This window comes from Silene latifolia, chromosome 3 (genome assembly GCF_048544455.1).
Source record: "Silene latifolia isolate original U9 population chromosome 3, ASM4854445v1, whole genome shotgun sequence".
NCBI classification, from domain to species: Eukaryota; Viridiplantae; Streptophyta; class Magnoliopsida; order Caryophyllales; family Caryophyllaceae; genus Silene; species Silene latifolia.
The window spans coordinates 48,884,263-48,890,781 of NC_133528.1; the positions used below are offsets into that span (position 1 = coordinate 48,884,263).

At 42.0% G+C, this 6,519-nt stretch overlaps 1 non-coding gene across 1 annotated transcript; it reads right to left on the minus strand.

The window, feature by feature from the left end:
- Positions 1 to 6,080: 6,080 nt before the first annotated feature.
- Positions 6,081 to 6,187, minus strand: LOC141650043 (small nucleolar RNA R71). The gene has a single exon (XR_012546106.1). It is a non-coding gene; the product is annotated as a small nucleolar RNA R71 (small nucleolar RNA).
- Between the last annotated feature and the right edge of the window lie 332 nt (positions 6,188 to 6,519).

Here is a 6,519-nt window from a genome sequence, read left to right on the forward strand (position 1 = left end):
TATACAAGAAGCTTACCCTTGACACGACGATCTCAACGGCGTAACGAACAAGACAATCCGACGATCCTAGCCCTTGGGATTTGCTGATAACGCGATGAAGGAGAACTATGTAACTTCTTTTTCTTTTGAAAGGTTTTAGAAAGGTGAAAAAGTGATTAAAAGAATGAAGGAACCTTTTTATACTAAACACGCGTTATTAACAAAACCCGGCTAATATAACCCGTAAGACACACTTACTCGATCGAGTAAGTCACTTACTCGATCGAGTGACCCTTACTCGATCGAGTGCCCAACATACTCGATCGAGTACTCATCAGGTAGCCTACTGTTTCGTATAAAAACATACTTACTCGACAGAGTAAGCCCCACTCTATAGAGTACCCATAGACATTGAAAACCGTAGTATTACAGTCTTCCCTCCTTAAAAAGAACTTCGTCCCCGAAGTTCAACCCATACACAAAACAAAATATACTATCTCAACTCCGACACAACAACATAACCAAAACACAAAACAAAACTCCTAACCAAAACTCAGACTGACTCAAAACAACTAGTAACTTTTACCAAAACCACATAAACCATACCAAAACCTTATGCGATCACCTCTTACCCCCTCTAAAAGAAACATGGTTACGTCCCCATAACCACACATACCTGATCAAAAGGAGACGGATACCGCTCCCTTATAGCCTCTTCCGCCTCCCAAGTAGCTTCCTCAACCTCATGGTTAGACCAAAGAACCTTAAGCAACACTGTTTCCCCATGTCTAGTTTTTCGAACCATGCGATCAAGAATCTGTTTTGGCACCTCAAGATAAGACAAGGACTCATCCAACTCGATGTTCTCCACCTCTTACACATGTGAAGAATGGCTCACATACTTCTGTAACTGAGACACATGAAACACATTATGCACCCTATCCAAAGTCGCTGGTAACGCTAACCGGTAAGTAACCTCCCCCACACGATCCACAATCTCATATGGTCCGATAAACTTCTGGCCCGGCTTCCCTTTCTTACCAAACCTCATGACCCCACGCATTGGAGACACTTTCAAAAGAACCTTGTCCCCAACCTGAAACTCTATGTCGCGACGATGTAAGTCTGCATAACTCTTTTGTTGATCCTGGGCCGCTTTCATCTTTTGCCTGATCAGCTTAACCTGTTCTACCATCTCTTGTACCATCTGTGGTCCTAAAACCACGGCCTCAGCTCTATCATCCCAGCAAATTGGACTCCTACACCTCCTCCCATACAAAGCCTCAAACGGTGTCATCCCAATACTCGTGTGGTCGTATTTGTTATATGAAAACTCAATCAGATCCAACCTATCCTCCCAGCTACCACCAAACTCCATCACACCAGCCCTCAACATGTCCTCCAAAGTCTTGATGGTCCTCTCTATCTGCCCATCTGTCGCAGGATGAAAAGCTGTACTCATCTTCAAGGTAGTTCCCATCACTCCTACAACTCTCTCTAAAACCGAGATATGAACCTCGCATCTCTATCTGACACTATATCCTTAGGCACCTCATGCAAATGAATCACATGCTTCCTATAAGCCAAAGCTAACTGTATCTTGGTCCAAATATCTTTCATCGGAACAAAGTGAGCTGACTTGGTCAAACGATCAACTATTACCCATATCATGTTGTTACCCTGTTGACTCCTCGGCAAACCCACGATAAAATCCATCGAGATAGACTCCCATTTCCATTCAGGCACCTCAAGAGACTGAATCTTACCTTGTGGTCGTCACTGCTCCCCCTTAACTCTCTAACATGTCAAACATCGAGCCACAAACTCAGCTATTTCCTTCTTCATCCCAGGCCACCAGAAAGTCTTCTTCAAATCTTTATACAACTTGTCACGGACTGGATTTACAGAATATGGTGGGCAATGAGCCTCTGCCATGATCTCCTTTTTCAACTCCTCATCATTAGGAACACACCACCTGCCATCAAATCTCATACTGCCATATATATGAATAGAGAATCGAGACACTGTCCTTTTCTCTACTCCAGCTCTCCACTCCTCAATCTTAGGATACAAAGCCTGTTTCCTGCGAATGTCATCATAAAGATCTGGCTCCACTGTCAAGTCCCCTCTAGCATCCCCATTCTGTATCATATGTATCCCTATTTTCCCCACCTCATCTCTCAATCTCACCAAAGACATAGCTGTGCATAGAGAACGCATATTTTTCTTGCTCACCGCATCAGCAACCACGTTTGCCTTCCCTTCATGGTATATAATATCCATGTCATAATCCCCTATCAGCTCCATCCACCTCATCTGTCTCATGTTCAACTCCTTTTGAGTGAAGATGTACTTCAGACTCTTGTGATCTGAAAACACCTTAAAGGTCGCCCCATAAAGATAGTGCCTCCAAATCTTGAGAGCAAACACAACTGCACCCAACTCCAGATCATGTGTCGGATAGTGTGTAGCCCTGCCAGATTACCCATCGCAACAAGCAATCCCCACCGCCAGTGGGGGACCGTAGCCAATCCCCACCTAAGCCCCGCTCATCAACGAGCGATAACCCTGTTCATTATTGTCCACATCCCCTACTGTGGCGGGTTCCACAGAGGGCAAAACTAGGGCGTGAAGCCGCTCCCGCAAGTGACTCTACTCAAGAACCATCACCACAACCACACCAATTCCAACGCTCCAACAATGATCAGCAGACAACCAATCATACACAATACAACACAATCTCAAATCAATTAAACATGAACTGAGTAGGAAAACCCTACCTTATCGCCAATCCATGAAAAGCATACACATATAGCCAAGCAAGACTCCAAGACGCATCCTACAAACGGTAACCACATCCTATTACAAGACTACCCCAGAAGCCTACGGAGAGACGACGACAAAGCAATGACTAACCTAGCGATTCGAACCGACAACGACAATGACGACATCCTCACTAGCGTCCTTCATATGTAACCCAATCCCCTTCCATGGTTAGTTTCTAGGCTAGATGAGAGTGTAGGGAGAAGGTGGGTGATAGGTGAGAGAGGAATATATTAGGGTTAGAGAGAAATGGAACCGTGAAAATAAAATAAGACTTGCGAACTTGTGTTTTATAATTACGCGTCAACATCGGCTATACTCGGTCGAGTACTCTCATATTCGGCCGAGTAAGCCTTACACGGTCGAATGTTCTCACTACTTGGCCGAGTAGCCTCTACTAGGTCGAGTAATCAACTGCATAAGTCACTTATCTTACTTATCCTCTTACCTATCCCCTCCTAGGGTCTTCCGTGGTCAAAGGGTCGGTAAAAGGGTCCCTAAACATGGCGGGTATTACACACGGCCTTATAAACATTATTACAACCCAACTAAAACAAAACGTGATACAACATGATATTTTGAAATCTGTTTCATAACCATTGCATCCCCCTATACCTGAGGACGACATCACGCTACCATCACCAACAAACGCACGATAGTGTGAAACACCATAATCATATTAACATTCATTGCATATATGCAATCTCATAGACGGGGTGCTACTATCACCAACAACCATAACAACATCTCAACTCCAGGGAATACTACAACAAGGTCACAATGTTTACCATGGACGATTTACATGACGATTGGGAGGCAACATTACAAACAACATCTATACCACCACTCATAGGGTCAAAGTCTCACATAACCATTCTCACACTTATTGATGTGACTCATATCTGCACACTTTTAGTCCCCGAACTAGCCTCGTTCCTATGCTTTCTTGTAGGTATTAGGGTCGTTTCTTATCTTTAGCTTCCCACTTTGCATATTCAATTATTTGAGTTTTTGTGTCCCTGGTAGGAGAGGAATGCTAACCTTGCATTTATGGAGTAATTTGGAGCTAAATAGATCGCATCTAACGACCAAGCAACAAGGAGGAGACCAATACTAAAGGCCTAAGTAGAAAGAACAAGTAGATTGGGCAATGATGAAGACCCCTACGACCCCTTAATGATCCCCATGGATCTTGAGGCAGTTAAAGAAGAGGAAACTATCCTGACCCATGATTCGGGGGTCCAAAGAGCAGACCAAGCATCCTGAAGAGCTCAGACCGAGCGTCCTGAGGAACAACCAGGGCGTCCCGAGCTCAGCCCGAGCGTCTCATGCTCCGGCTGGGCGGTTCCCTATACAGTATGAGCATCCAACGTAGGGAGGTCGTGAGGTTCCTTAAGGACTTGAAAGGCGTTAACCTTCTTCTTAGGGACTTAATCGTCATTTAAGCCCTTAGTAACCCTAATACTTGTACTTAGTATAAATACCCCATTGTTTTAGGGGATTAATCATTAAGTTATTTACCAATTCCTAATCAAGTTTTAGTAGGTTAATTACATTGTAATCCTTAATTCAATCTTAATTAAATCTTAATCTTTCTTTAATCATTCAAGTGTTCTTAGATTTAGTTAGTTAATTTGAAGACTATTTGGGTTTATTGAAGAATTGACAACTTTTCATCATTCATCAAGTGTTCTTCTAGTATTCTTTGCTTATTATTTGGATCATCCTTAAGTTGGTATAATCCCTTTTATCTTTTGCTTTATTATTGTTCATTACTTTACTCATTCACCATGTTCAACTTTGTTAGTATGATTGACACCCTTATTAGCATGTTTACTATGATCATGAGTGAGTAGTCTCTTAGCTAGGGTTAATGGGGGATTAGGGGGATTTAATCATTGGGGTAGATCTATACTTAATTTAATGTGTTTTCATATGATTGCTTGCTTGTTGTAGTTTCAACTTATGCACATATTATGCTTGATGAAATGCTTGATTGACAACCTAGCAAAAATCTCCAATCCATTCAACAAGACTTGTAAAATATAAACTAACTCAAGCCTTGTTAGACCATGCATATAGTTGAATAGGAATAAACTAAGTCGACTTGTAGGTGTTGTACAGTCTTGACCGACTCGGCTCCGGGACCCAAATCTTCCTAGGAATTGTAAGACATAAACTAACTCGATTCCACTACAACAATAATTTGCTTGCATCTATGTAAACGTGTTTGTATGATCTTTACCATGTTTCCCCTATACACCCATGGCACCCTAGTGTGATAATCAATTGTTTACAAACTCTATTTTTTTATTTGCCTTGTTTTGCTTTCATTTCTTTACATTTCACTGTTAAGTACTTTAGATTGCAAACTTCAAACTCAACCCAAATTGTGACACTCTAAGACATCGCTTTTTACAACCGATAACTTAATCCAATACCCGTCCCTTGGGATCCGACCTTTACTTACCACTCTACTAAGAATAGTTAGTTGAGTTTATAAATGGTGTTTGATAGGGAGAATAGACGACAAATCGACCCCTCATCAAAATGGCGCCGTTGCCGGGGACGGTGTTCAATTGAATTGTTATCATATGTTGTTTTTAGTTGTGTCTTCCTTAGCCTTGGGGAAGTCAAATTCCTCAAGGTAGTTTTAATTGTTTTCTAGTTGTTTAATATTTGCATGTCTAGGAGATCACAAGGTGAACCTTTGCCTATTGATCCCGAGATTGAAAGAACCTTGACCAATATTAGAAGAGTTGTTAGAGGAACTTCGACAATTGTGGGTATTGGAGAACTTGTGGACATTGGTATCGTCCAATCGGATAGTGTTGAGTTTACCAACCCTTTTGCAAGACAAGGAGAGGAAAACCCAACCCCAAACCAACAACAAAATCAACCTACAATGCCTAAGTTGTCACCTCATTCCGTACCAACCGAGGAGAACCTACCAAATGGTATTCCAACACCACCTCACTTAATCGGTAACTTCATTGCCAAATCCGCATTCATACAATTAGTTGAGAGAAGTCAATTTGGACGGATGCGTAGTGAGGATTCTCATTTACACATGGAGACTTTTTGTGACTATTGTGATGCAATCTCTTAAACGGGGATGACTCAAGACCAAATTCGATGGGTATTGTTTCCTTTTCCCTTAATCGGAACCGCAAAGCAATGGTTAAAAAGCCTAGACAAGGCCACTCCTAGTATTGATTCATGGAAGAAGTTAGCATTTTCCTTCTACAAAAAAGTTCTACCCTCCGAAAAAGACCAACATGTTAAGAGCCCAAATCACCGGGTTCAAGCAAAGAGATGAAGAGTCCTTATATGAGGCATGGGAAAGATTCAAAGATACATGTCGCTCTTGTCCTCATCATGGACTCAGTGAATGGTTTCTTGTTCAACAATTTTAGAATGGGTTGTATGAAGATGCAAGGAATGTGCTCAACATGGGTTCTAATGGAAGTTTCACCGAGGTTGATGACAACCAAACATGGGCAAAGATAGAAGAGATGGCGGTTCATAACTCTGAATACAGTAGGCCAAGAAAAGCGACTAGGGGAGGGAGACATGAAGTTGACTCCATCACACAATTGAGTGCCGATTTGAGTGCCCAACTAACCTCCCATATTAACACAATGAACTTGAAATTTGAGAAGGCCCTATCCAAGATGAATGAGGCTTCTCAATCAGCCAAGCAACATGTCAATGCCA